This window comes from Ceratotherium simum, chromosome 17 (assembly GCF_057802395.1).
Source record: "Ceratotherium simum simum isolate JZ-2026a chromosome 17, ASM5780239v1, whole genome shotgun sequence".
In the NCBI taxonomy this organism is placed as follows: Eukaryota; Metazoa; Chordata; class Mammalia; order Perissodactyla; family Rhinocerotidae; genus Ceratotherium; species Ceratotherium simum.
Window position 1 is genome coordinate 42,903,061 of NC_141916.1, and position 14,690 is coordinate 42,917,750.

General features: G+C 36.9%; 1 pseudogene; it reads right to left on the reverse strand.

The window, feature by feature from the left end:
• Window positions 1-1,200: 1,200 nt before the first annotated feature.
• LOC101404834 (uncharacterized) lies at window positions 1,201-14,383 on the reverse strand (annotated as a pseudogene).
• Between the last annotated feature and the right edge of the window lie 307 nt (window positions 14,384-14,690).

Genomic DNA, 14,690 nt, shown 5'->3' on the forward strand with positions numbered 1-14,690 from the left:
ACCTGTGTTAATGGCCGTCAAATCATCGTATAGAACATTTCCATCATCCTGGAAACCTCCCTTGTGCCCCTTTCCAAGCAATCTGGAAATCAGTTAGCCATTTTTTCATAAACATAAATGCAACTTTATAAACAATGAAAAGAACACGAAGTTATAATCAACAGAACCATGCAAACTTTATGCAATCAATACGCCCATGTAACATTACTTCAAGCTCCATGCAAGTGGAGGACTTGTGCTTCTTCTTTACTACCATCTCCCGGGGGCCTTAACACAGTGTCTGGCAGAACAAAAGAACAAAAATGCTGATAGTTCTCTTACACCATTCTCAAATTATCACTTCCAGAGTATTCACTATGATTAGCTTGGTGTGTTTCCTTCATTCTTGTTGCTGCTCTTACAAACGTAAAACACGTATATTCCTTTTCAAAACAAAACAATGAACGTTTATCTAGTATCTGTTACGGGCCAGGCTTTGTTCTAAGCTTTGGGGATAGAGTAGCAAACCAAACATATAAAACTCCATACCTTCATAAAGCCTATATTTTAGTGGGAAGAGACGATGATAAGCAAAATATGTAAATTATACAGGATATTAGAGAAAGACGAGTGCATAAAGACTATAGAGAAAAATAAATCAGCTTAGAAGGATAGGCAAGCCACAGGAGTGGGAGAAAGAGGGATGGCTATTTTAACATATTTTTTTGTTTATTGCCGTAACATTGGTTTACAACACTGTATAAATTTCAGGTGTACATCATTATACTTCTATTCTGCATAGATTACGTCATGTTCTCATGTTCACCACCCAGATACTAATTACAATCCATCAGCACACACATGTGCCTAATGAGGAATGGCTATTCTAAAGATTTTATTTTATTTTTATTTTTTCCCCCAAAGCCCCAGTAGATAGTCGTATGTCATAGCTGCACATCCTTCTAGTTGCTGTATGTGGGACTCAGCCTCAGGATGGACGGAGAAGTGGTGCCTCGGTGCGCGCCCGGGATCCGAACCCGGGCCGCCAGCATCGGAGCGCGCACACTTAACCACCAAGCCACGGGGCCGGCCCGGAATGGCTATTCTAAATGGGAGTAAGGTGTGGACTTCTTCAGATCTTTCGGGCAAAGACATGAAGGAGGTCAAAAGTGAAGCATTCAAGGGGGTTGGGGCCAAGTGGGCTGTGGTGGGCAGGAGGGGCTACGAGTCACAGTCATCAGGGATGGCAGCCATGGTGATAAGCGAGGGCTGCAGGATGCTTGGGCTAGCGAAGCTCTCCTCTGCACATGGCTCTGAGCAGGGAGCTGCAAGGCCAGGCAGTCCTGGGACTCCACTATGACCTCGGCCAAGCCCACCTCCAGCTCGGCAGGCAGCTGACCGCCACCACCACCATCTTCTGGTCCGCAATGAGCAGGTTGCAGAGCTTGTGCTGCTCTGGGTTGTAGTTCTCCAGCCGGTGGTGGATCTCCCTGCGCTTCCGCAGGTGGGCCAGCCAGGCGAACTTGTAGCGGCACGTGGTGTACTTGAACTTCCTCAGTGCCCTGTGCATTTGACGTGCACACGCAGCTGCTCCACGGCTGTGAAGGTCTTCCCACAGATCTGGCAGCAGTGGGGCCGGCCCTCCTGGAGGTGGCTGGTCAGGTGCCTCAGCAGGGGCCCTTCTCGGTGAAGCACTGCCCCGGAACTCACAGCTGAAGGGCCTCTGGCCGATTTGGATGTGGTTGCGCTTGTCCAGGCTGACTTGGGTGGGGAAGGTCTTGCCACAGAGGTTGCACTGGAAGGGCTTCTCTCCCGTGTGCATGCTCAGATGCTTGAGACTGGCCTTCTGGGCAAAGGTGTGGCTGCATAATACACAGAGACACGCCTCTCGTCCCTGTACTTGGCCGTGATTTGCATCTGCAGGCCTGTTCGGCTGGAGGCCTGCACACCTTGCACACAAACAGCTCCTCTCTGCAGTGCCTCAGAGTCTCGTGCAGCTGCAGTTCTGCTGGGGACAAGAAGCACTTGTCACAGGTAGGACAGGCATGGGGTTTGGGGGTTCCATCTGCAAGTCCCTCTTCTTCATCAACTGCTGGGAGAAGGAAAAAGAGTTGTAGGGCGTGTCCCCGTGTGAAACACCTTCTGAGCAGGTCTCCTGGCACTCCCAGCATGTGAAGACCTGTTCCTAGGGTTCATACAGTTCCGGGTTTCCTGCTCCAAGAGGTTCTCCCTCTGAAAGGAAGAGTTTCCAAATTTGGCACACTTGAAGGGTTTCTCTTCAGTGTGTTTCCTGTTGTGGACTTTTACCTAACATTTCTGAGGAACTTTTTGGAAGAAAAAGGAGGGTCAGTGTCCTTCTTTCACCTGCTGTTTGTTTTTTTTTTTAATTTTTTATTTTTTTGTGAGGAAGATTAGCCCTGAGCTAACATCCGTTGCCAATCCTCCTGTTTTTGCTGAGGAAGATTGGCCCTGAGCTCACATCCGTGCCCATCTTCCTCCATGTTATATGGCACCTCGCCACAGCATGGCTTGACAAGCGGTGCATTGGTGCCCATCTGGGATCCAAACCCTGGGCCGCTGCAACAGAGCTCGCGCACTTAACCGCTACGCCACGGGGCCAGCCTGACCTGCTGTATCTTAAGTGCCTTGAATTCAAATAATCAATATGCTAAAGTGGCATATTTGGGGGTAACGTATTCTGATTTCCTTCAAACGGATATAGTTATCTTCTAAGATTATAGGGGTTGGGTGCATTTTTGGGGGCGACAGCGTGGCATGGCGGAACAGTACCTATAAAGAAGTATTTTCAAGCCTATGGAAAAAATCCTCTACGTACTGAGAAGTGTCAGGATAGGACAGCAGTCAGGAGGAAGATGATGGCATGATGCGTGGTATAGAATGCTTGGCCTCAGTAGTTGTAAGAAATATAAAGAAATTCACAAAGTCTATAGGAGACTTGGTTAGAATTATCAAATATATTTGTTTAATATACTGCTTCTAGCTCAGAATCTTGTATGTTTACAGTTGTTTGATAAATATCTCACTGTGCAAATTCCTAATCCTTTACCTAGTTTTGGGATGAAAGATGTGTGTGCATGCATCTGGAATTATGAAGACAAATTGATGAATGCACTTTGCAAAGGCAGGCTCAATCTAACTCACAAAGGGATGAGAAACTATCTTAGCAGTACACGCCAGTGGATATGTCTTTGGACTTTTTAATCCTCTTATTTTATTATTATTTTAGTTTTTGTCTTAAACATATTAAAATTGCGTGTGTTTCTATTTCTAAACACCTAATATAAAAGTCATTATGTCACATTGTTCCTTTAAAACACAATTATAAAAGCATTTCTTGTATTATCATTCAATTTATTACATTTCAGTGAGATTTTGTTGCTTGTACTATAGGAAGTTAATAGCCCTCATGAACTGTATCTAGAATACAAGTTGTACTGGTAGCATATTCCAACCTCTAAATGCCTTTCATGTCAGCATGAGAGATACCATCAGGCATTTGAAAGCTCCGGCCTATTTATAAAGATACCATCAAAACCTGCCTGATGTAGCTGACTTATGAATCAATTATCTGAACTACACCAAGTGATGTATCTATTCTGAATTTTAGAGTCATATATTTGAAGCGAAACTACAAACAGATAAACTATTCAGCAGCCTATCATGATTCTTATCTTCATGTTTATATCTGTCAAATGTGGGGAGAAAAAAAGGCAAAATCTTACTGATTTTACTGGGAAGAGTTTTAAAAAAAATAAATCACACACACAAATTCTCTCTCGCTCTCTCACAGACTCACACACACACACGGCTATCAAATTACTTATGATCTGAGGAAAAATGAACATACAGATCAAAAAGTAAAATTTAAATAAAATCAAGAGCACACAAGGGATTACTCTTGTAAAAGGGGAAAAATAACAATAAATAATATTAAGTTTTATGTCTTAAACAGCTGAGTATTTCAGTAAACAGAAATGTCACTGTTATAAAAGTTACAAAGCTACTGGATGTGGAGAGGAAATGGTCACGTTTCATCCCAGATGTTGTTGAAAATAAGCCAAACTTAAGAGAGAGATGTGTGTCCTTTTTGTTTTATTTTGTTTTTAGGCAATACTTCACAAGGTATGTTCTGTTTCAGGGTCTACTCTTCATTTGTAAACATTAATTATCTCGGTTTTATTGCTTTGCCTGGTAGTGTTCAGATTTCAGTAAGTTTCATCCATGCTAATCAAACTCTTGAGAAACTGATACATTGGGATGATAATGTATTAATATAGACTGAGAAATGTAGTAACTTTTAACTACTCAATGAACTATCTTCTCAATAGGAAAACCTGTGTAAGAGACCAAATTAATATCAGAAATTTCCTTTTCTGCATAGAATTAAAATAAAAGAAACTCAACATCTTACTGTTTCCTCGAAAAACAATGACTTCTAAAGTGAGCAAAAAAATGGGAGGCAGTTAGGCAAAAAATACTAGAAAAGGCCTTTGGAGTTTAATACAACACAAACCAAGGTTTCTGAAGTTGTGTTCCCTCTATCAGAATCTCCTGGGGGTGGGTGTGGAGGGCATAGAGTTCATTTAAAATGCAGAGTTTTGAGCCCCACTCTGGATTTACTAAATTAAAATCTAAGGGCATATCCTAGGAATCAGTTGGAATATATGTTTTAGCAATTCTTAGCATGCTCAAGCTTGAAAACATTTTTGTTAAGGGGGAGTCAAGAAAAAAAGCTGGCATGATAAGCAGGGGACAGATCAAGAATGGCTTAGGCACCGTGACTAGGGGTTTGGGATTTATGCTGAACGTGATGGGTAGCCATTGGGTGGGGGAGTGATGTGCTCACATTTGAGTTTTTAAAATATAATTCTACCTGCACGATAAAGAAGGGCAATATATATGTATATATATATAGACTTGAATATAGGGAAAAGAAAAGAAGGCCTAGTACAGAAACGTTAACAGCAATAAAGGCAGAGGAGGAAATAACTAAGAGTGTGAAGGAAAGAAAGGAACCAGGGAAACCATGGTCAGGAGATGGTTGTAGCGATCTAGTCATGAGATGGTAGTGACTCGCACTAATAATAATTAATAACAATATTAAAAGTCATGGCTAACATTTACTGAACAATTATGTGCCAGGAAAAGTGCTTTACAAGCATTTTCTCACTTAAATTTTAAAACTGCCCTATGAGGTAGGTGGGAACTATTATTATCTTTACACAGATAAAAGAGAAAACCTGAAATTAGAGTAATTAAGTGCTTTATATAATTAGTAAGTGGTATGACAGTGATTCAGATCCACGTCTCTCTGTCTTAGCTGCCCATATTCTTAACTGCTATGTTAATTTGTCTAAAAAATGAAGCAGCAGATTAGGGAGCTACGTAGAAGGTAGATTTGATAGTACTGATGGTTGCTCATATGACAAAAGAGTTGGGGAGGACCGAGATGATGCCTGGGATTTGAGTTGGATTATGGCTTTTCATCAACATCAATGAATACAATAGGAGAAGTGGGTTAGTGAGGAAAGAGAATAGATTCAGTTTGGATATTGAGTTTATGATGCCTCTGGAACATCCATGTAGGAACGTCCAGTACGCAGATGACTATAACATTTTGGAGTTCAGGATACAAGTCTGTGGAAGATTATAGTTTGAGGACTCAGATGTGCATAGAAGAAACTCAAAGTCTTAAGAGTGGATGCTAATGTCCAGAGACTTGAATATAGTGAGAAGAAAAGAAGGCCTAGTATAGAAACAAGAGCAATAAAGGCAGAGGAGGAAATAACTAAGAGTGTTACCACATAATTTATTTTCCAAACTGGGTGACTCTGAAAGTGAACGGAGACACTAGTAATAATTCCAGTGAGATGATGGGCACAAAGGGGTTCTGACCCAGGCCGACCAGGACATAAGGCTACTCTAAGGAGACCAAGCAATGAGAATTTAGAAAAGGCTGGGAGACAACCAGCTGAGAGTGTTAACATTGAATCCAGGAGTGTCTATAAGATCATTGTAATACTTGTGTGTGCATACATGTATTTGCTTTCATGAAGCTCATAATTTTACTCATGATTCCAGTCCTCACAATGAGGACAAATAGGGAGGAAAAATCACTAGTTCGGCTTCCCAAGGTGGCCTCTGCGTCCAAATGCATATTCCATATAAGGATAAAATTTCTAAATGGATTTGAAAGGTCATTTCAGCACAAATTTCATTTCTTTTTTCTTCATTTCTTATGAAAACATACAATAACATATATTACTTCTTGAAAGACATTATACTATCTTCATTTTTGGAGAAGCACTAAGGAATCGTGATGAAAATTATGCAGCCCTCTTGATTATCTGCTTTCCAGCAATTTTCTCTTAAGTATACATCTCTGGGAGGATTGGTACAAATGGCTGATCTAATCTATTGTTATTTATTTTGGTGAACATTTATTTCAGAGAGTGGCATTTTTATGATCCTGATTTCTAATTGTGGGTTAAGCCTTATTTCAGCTTGGTAACCTGATGTGAACTTACCGATATGATTTTCTTAAAATTAGTGGAGACAATATTCTCAGGGTCAATAATGTCTTTCATTAGAAGACTAACCTCAGTGCCTAATAACTCTACTCAATTTCCTATTCTTCCATAAACATTTCCAGCATACTCTAGCCAAATAGGCTCCTTTTTCCTTTCTCATTCCTTATAGTATTTTTTTTTTATTTTTTTTGGTAACAGCTTTATTGAAATATAATTCACACATCATACAATTAACCCATTTAGAGTGTACAAGTAAATGGTTTAGTATATTGACAGAGTTGTGCAACCATCACCACAATCAATTTTATAACATTTTTATCACTCCAAAAAGAAGCCTGTGCCCTTTAGCTATCATTCCCCAACCCCTCCATCACCCCCACCCACAGGCAACTCTTTTTTTTTTTTTTTTTTTGTATTTTTATTTGTTTATTGCAGTAAGATTGGTTTATAACATTGTAAAAATTTCAGGTGTACATCATTGTACTTCTATTTCTGCATGGACTACATCATGTTCACCACCAAAATACTAATTACAACCCATCACCACACACATGTACCGAAATATCCCTTTCACCCTCCTCCCTCCCCCCTTCCCCTCTGGTAACCACCAATCCAATCTCTGTCCCTATGTGTTTGTTTATTGTTGTTATTATCTACTACTTAATGAAGGAAATCATACGGTATTTGACCTTCTCCCTCTGACTTATTTCACTTTGCATTATACCCTCAATGTCCATCCATGTTGTCACAAATGGCTGGATTTCGTCGTTTCTTATGGCTGAGTAGTATTCCATTGTGTATATATACCACAGCTTCTTTATCCATTCGTCCCTTGATGGGCACTTAGGTTGCTTCCAAGTCTTGGCTATTGTGAATAAGGCTGCAATGAACACAGGAGTGCATGTACCTCTGCAAATTGGTGTTTTCAAGTTCTTTGGATAAATACCCAACAGTGGAATAGCTGGATCATATGGTAGTTCTATCGTTGATTTTTTGAGGAATCTCCATACTGTTTTCCATAGTGGCTGCACCAGTTTGCACTCCCACCAGCAGTGTATGAGACTTCCCTTCTCTCCACATCCTCTCCAACACATGTTGTTTCCTGTCTTGTTAATTATAGCCATTCTGACAGGCGTGAGGTGATATCTCATTGTAGTTTTGATTTGCATTTCCCTGATAGTTAGTGATTTTGAACATCTTTTCATGTGTCTGTTGGCCATCTGTATATCTTCTTTGGAGAAATGTCTGTTCAGGTCTTTTGCCCATTTTTTAATTGGGTTGGTAGTTTTTTTGTTGTTGAGATGCATGAGTTCTTTATATATTTTGGAGATTAAGCCCTTATCAGAAGTATGGTTTGCAAATATCTTCTCCCAATTGTTAGGCACAAAAACAGACACACAGATCAATGGAATAGAATCGAAAGCCCAGAAATAAACCCACACATCTATGGACAGCTAATCTTTGACAAAGGAGCCAAGAACATACAATGGGGAAAAGAAAGTCTCTTCAACAAATGGTGTTGGGAAAACTGGATAGCCATATGCAAAAAAATGAAAGTAGACCCTTACCTTACACCATACACAAAAATTAACTCCAAATGGATTAAAGACTTGAATGTAAGACCTGAAACTGTGAAACTTCTAGAAGAAAACATAGGCAGTACGGTCTTCGACATCAGTCTTAGCAACATCTTTTCAAACACCACATCTGACCGAGCAAGAGAAACAATAGAAAAAATAAACAAATGGGACTACATCAAACTAAAAAGCTTCTGCACAGCAAAGGAAACCATCAACAAAACGAAAAGACAATCTCATTCCTTATAGTATTAATGGTTAATTCGTTCCTGCATAGCACTTGGGCTATTTTATAACTGTCTCTTAACACATGAAGTATTTCTAGTTCATCATGCTGTTTTGTAGCCTATTGTGGATATAGTCAGGCTTTTATAAACATATATGTGGAAAAATTAACGTTTGATACATGTATTTTTGTCCATAATAATATTGTGAAGTCCATAATGGTGGAGGACATTAACGTGCATAGTCTAAGAACATAGTAAGTATTCAAAAAACATTTATTGAAGGGAATGAAATTTCAGAATTATTCAAGTAGAGAATAGTACTTTGTATAAAGTAGATACAGAAATTTTAACTTGGCCCTGATAACCTAGACCTGTGGTAGAAAATGCCCATCTTGTAGAAGAGCATTTGATATTAAAATGCCCCACTCTTTTCTCTGTGTTTGTTAATGTTATTTTGGGAGATTTTCAAAATAGACTGTACCATCTTAGATAATTGAGTGAATCTTAGTAAAAGGACAGATAAATTGACATTGTATTTATAGAAGCATTAGAAGTTACCATGTAAATATACTAAAGTATAAATTAAAATTACCAAAACATATCACAATGTAACTATAACAAATTCTTCTAATTTAAAGTTTATTATATCCTTAGAAATGTTGAAAAATATAACAAAAGACACTATAATAGGTCTACCTTTGCACATGAACTGATCAGAAAGCATTTTTTCTCACGTATTATATGTATTTCTCACAAATTATATGTATTATGTGTATTTCTCACATATTATATATATATAAAGCAAAATATAAAAGTCTAGAGCTGCAAAAGAAATACAGTTAAAGATGAATAGGAATGTAATAAAAATTTAAATATTTGATTTGTGGCATGAAATAAATGAAATTTGTGAACTTCCATTACATATTTCTTTTATTTTAAGGTGATAAATATGATGTCTTCAATACTTAATGTTGTCTTATAAATCAAAAGAAAACAAAAACAGCAGCAACTCCATATAAAATGAATAAAGGCCACAAAGAACAAAATACAAATAACCAATGAACAGATAAAAAATTATTCAAGTTCCTAGCAACCAAAGAATTTAAAATAAAAATACTGAAAAGAATCAGTTTAGCCTATTATATGGGCAAATGTTAAGATGAGGATAATGTTCACCACCAAAGCCACTACAGTGAGGTTTGCATTTCCCATACTCTGCTGGTAATGTATACATTGATTCAACTTTACAGGAAATCAATCTGTAATCTATCAAAGAATCTATCAAAAGCCTATGTACAAAAAATCTGGCTTTCTCTATCTATGTGCATGACACTGCATAGACTTAGTATGTTTTATGAAAAAATAAAATCGAATTAAAAACACAAAATAACATTTTAGATAACTCTGTGTTATTTTTTTCTGACATAATTGTTTAATTATTACTAAATTTAGAAAGGAACAGGACAAGAAAATATACATGTATTTTTTTTTCACATTTTTGGTCAGTTCCATGAAAGTTATACATCCTATGATTTTTTGTAAAGTTTCAAGTTTAAAACAGTCAAAACTATACCAAAACGTACGTTAGTTTTAATTTCTACAATGGTTTTTTTTAATGTTTAAATGATTTCAATTATGTTTTTATGTGAAAGGAGAAATAAATTCTGATTTTCTTGTACCGTTATACATAATTATATTCCATCTGATTACAACAAGTAAATTTATGTAAATAAATTGTTTTTGAAGTTTAAATGGTATTTCTTTGAGTGGATTAAGACCATGAATAAAGTGTGTTTTTTTTTTTGTAAGACCCATTGTTTTGACAGACTCATTGTTCTGATCTGGGTCAGAATTATTGGCAGTTTGTTAGTCATTGTGTTTCTAATTTTTAAAAATATAAAGCTGACATTTACTTCAATGCCTAGTCCAAGGTGACTTACTCCTCCTAGTGTAGTCCTTTATTATTACACTGGGTTATTTTAAGGATTAAATGTACAACTTGGAAGTTTTAAATTTCTAATGAAGTTGGAGGGAAAGATGGAAATAATACATAGGGAAATTATGCTTCTTTAACTTTAGTCCTTCACGACACACAGTGACACACACACAAAACTCAGTCTTGGAAAATAATATTAGTATCTTTTTCTGTGAAGTACTTAGTATTTCAGGATTCATTTCACAAATTGTTTTTATTTAATGGGAATAGTAGGAAATTTTAAGGTTTTCAACTAATTATCTAATTAATATATATTACTGATTTTAGAGATGTGTGTATTTAGCATCAATAGTATTTCTTATTTCAGTTTTATACATTTAAAAAATATTCCACCAGGTAAAATTATATTTTATATGATTTTAACCATCAATGTGGCAATTTTTTCACAAAATCACCTTAAATTTTGTCATTTTTAATCAATATTCTGTGGTTACACATTTATGTTTTTTTCAATTTTGTTATAATAAATAATGCTGTTATATGTGTTATACATATATTTTTTCATAGAATCACTACATAAATAAGTTAAAATTCTAAAATATTAAAAATAAATTATAAGACTTTTGATACATATTTGCCAAATTGCTTTCTAGGAAAGTCTTCCAATTTATACCATCTCCAGCACTGTATGAGAGTACCTTTGCTTATCATTTCTTTGGTTTTCCAGCTTCTTCGTTTAGTCCCCAGGGGATTATTCTTATTATAAAGTGCATTTTCTGTATTTGAGAATATTCAGTTCTGCTATGGAAGAAAGGAAAGTGACTGAGATAACTCATGTGTTAAGCAGAGGTAAGTTGGTAGGCTGTGATGCATGTTAGAAAGATAAAGTAGATCATATGTGTGTGAATAAGAGATGGAAGAATGCAGAGATACCTATCTAATATTCAAAGCCATTAAATATATATGAGGCCCCTGGGGCATTAAGTATTCATGACCCACTAGATATACATGAGACAGTCCATATTCTTATAGTCTTAATTCAGCCAACATTTGACGACTCCCATCACGGCCCCACGAGCCCTCAGCTCTAGAAACACTCAAACCTCAGTTTTGCCCTTGTGTCCACACCGTCAGTGGGGAAGGCTCATGTAGCAGAGAGAGAATACGTGAACCCAAGAATCAGGTAGTGTCTTTCAATTTAATTGCATCATATCTGAAGTTTGTTAACTCGCTCATCTCTTTCACTTTCTGTGTGCTGTGTGCTTTAAATTGACTCAAATCATTCAATTTGTTCTGTGAGCCTTCTGTTCTCTGATCTCTGCCATTGCTTGTCTGTAGCATGCTTAAAGGCTACCTTTATGTGCAGGTAACTTCCCACATAACACTTTCTTACTTTTGCAGCTATACATTGAAAAACTTTTTGATATATTTTAAGCATTTAGATGTTTTGCGTGAAGACTTTTAATAACATATGGTGTTGACCAGAGGGCAAAAAAATGGGAATAAATGTATTAACAGATGTGTAAAGTTACACAAATACTCTTTCATCCGGTAATTCAACTTTTCATATTATTCTGCAATAAGTTTGCAAATGTACACAAAGAGACTTGTGTAAAGTAATAGCAAAACTTTTTAAACAATGTAAATGTCCATTAGGAGATAAAAGAATACACTGAAGCCTTTAAAAAGAAAGCTCAAAAATATATGGAATTTAAAATAGAAGATATAAAAGTGTGCATAGCAAGCTCCTATGATGTATTAAAGGGATATTGCTTTATTCAACACACACTTCTTATAAAATCTTATATGCTTATGTATTTGTGTGTGTGTATGTATTTGTACCTAAAAAATTTTTGGAAGAACGCATAGGAAATCTCATAATATTTACCTGTCGAAATGAAATGGAATGAGAATAAAGATCAGTGTTTTGTATTCCTTGGTTTATTATTTGTTTGTTTTCTTATGGAATACATGGAGTATTATAGTGATGATAAGAATAACAGATTTAATATAGAGAGTAGTAGTTATAAGCTCAGACTCTGGAGTTAAGCTGCCCTTAATTGTATAATTTTATGACCTTGAGCTGATTACTCAAAATCTCTGTGCTTAGGCATCCTCATCTTTAAAATGTGAATGCCAACAGTTCTTAGTTCCACAGAATTGTTAGTTAAGAAAAAAAAAATTAAGACGTGATTGACACCTGATACACATCTAATAAATATTAAATATTATTATTTTATTAAATGCAATGTTATGTAATTCCATATTTTGTTGTCTCCCTCAAAGAAGTGTGTCTTTGTAATCACTCTACCATTGGTAAACATTAATGTAGATTCTAGAAGTAAAAATGGCGGGATAAAGACAAAATATAGTGCTAGCTTGAAATACGGCAGGCACAATGATACAGTTGGAATAAAAGAGTAAAGGAAAGAAGAAAGAAAGAAAGGGAGAAAAGAAGGAAGGAGCAGAAGACAGAAGGAAAGAAGGTAGGAAGGAAGGAAGGGAGAAAGCAAGAAATGTATTTCCAGAAAACAGGATACTAGATTCTAATTTTTCACTAATATATGAATTTGAACAAGACACTTACTTCTTTTTTATTGTGGTTAAAAAAATACATAACATATAATCTATCTTTTAACAAAGTTTTAAGTGTGCAGTATAGCATTGTTGAATACAAGCACAATGTTGTACGGTTGATCTCTAGAAATTTTTCATCTTGGAAAATCCACTCACTTTATACATTTTTTTTTTCCTGTATCTCAGAGCAGTTCTGGGCCTTAAGGAGAGAAGTGATGAGTGTATGTTTTGAATGGCATAACATGCTATACAACAGTAAAGAATTTTGGTATTTTGGTTGCCGCATTCTTGGTTTTCTGTTGGTGCACCAGAGTCAGCTGTTTAAGAGCATGCTTTTAAATACTGATAAAATACTTGCTTCTTCATCCTGTAGTAGTATAACTGAGATAGCGGTGAACAGGTGGTAGCATTACATGTAGTCAGAGATGACAGTGTTTTCAGGGAAGCTCCTTAAGAAGATAGTTTCATTTTGGATATCTACGTACTTGAGGCAGAACGAACAATTCTAGACTTTGCTACTGGTGAGGTACCAGAAAGCATGCAGAATGTGCTAGCTGCTGCTACTAGAATCATCCCATGATATATGTGTCTTAATGGAGATTAGGAAGCACATAGGAGAAAGTACTCACCACCATGGCAAGTGAGGATGACAAGCTACGGGTACATGGGTGGCTGTCTCAGCTTGGGAAGAATAATTCTCTAGGTTTTTAAAGTGAAACTTTTTTCTCTTCCTAGGTATCAAATGCATAGTGTTCTTTCACCTTTTCAACTTGAAAGAGGGACCTCACACTTATATAGTAGAATTAAAGTTATAAAACTCTTAGATCAAGTGGAATACTTTTATAAAACTACTCACTGAACACAACCATAAAAGAGATGAACAGCTAGTGTGGTTGCCACAAAATGAACTAAATCAACCAATAATTCAATTGCAGTCTTGAAATAAGAGTGGTTTTATTATTAATGGAATATATATTTCTTTAAGAATTGAGAGCTTGGAATTAAAGAATAGAACAGATGCCCCAGAACTCATTTAATCTATACATTACTAAGTTATTTTTGAGGAAGATTGGCCCTGCACTAACATCTGTAGCCAGTCTTCCTCTTTTTCTTTTTTTCTCCCCAAAGTCCCAGTACATAGTTGTGTATCATAGTTGTAGAGTCGTAGCTCTTCTATATGGGATGCCGCCTCAGCATGGCTTGAGGAGCGGTGAGTAGGTCCATGCCCAGGATCCGAACCGGTGAACCCCAGGCCGCAGAAGCAGAATGCATGAACTTAACCACTATGTCACGGGGCCAGCCCCACAAAGTTTTAATTAAAATCTTATGTACTACTTGAAGAGTACTTTTGTGGTAGGTATTGTACGTATGTTTTCTAGTTTATGGTCATAACATACTAGGACCTAAAGTTTTCACTAGTTCCTTTGAAGAATACCTTGACATAAAGGTCATTACCTGTACAAGGAGGACGATGTAGTGAGTTACGTGAGCAACCGCAAATTCTAGATAAAAACAGATTACATGCTTCTGTGCCATTCTCACATAGTAATGAGAAACCTTTGGCAGTCTCTCAAATTCCTATTGACCGAGGTCATAGTTGGGGCTATACATGGACATACCTGAGCCTGCAAGAAGGAATTGTGTCAGCTGGAGAATAGAAGAGGAGGGATTGGGCAAACAAGCACCATAGCATCTGACCCCTCTCCTCAGTGAATTCGCTATCAGCTATTAGTGGAAACCCATACAATTCACTCTAATATAACATCTCTCCTGCTGCTATAGTTGGTGAGTTGTCTTGAGGCCCATTTCAGCACCAAGTCACATTTGCAAGTCACCAATTTGA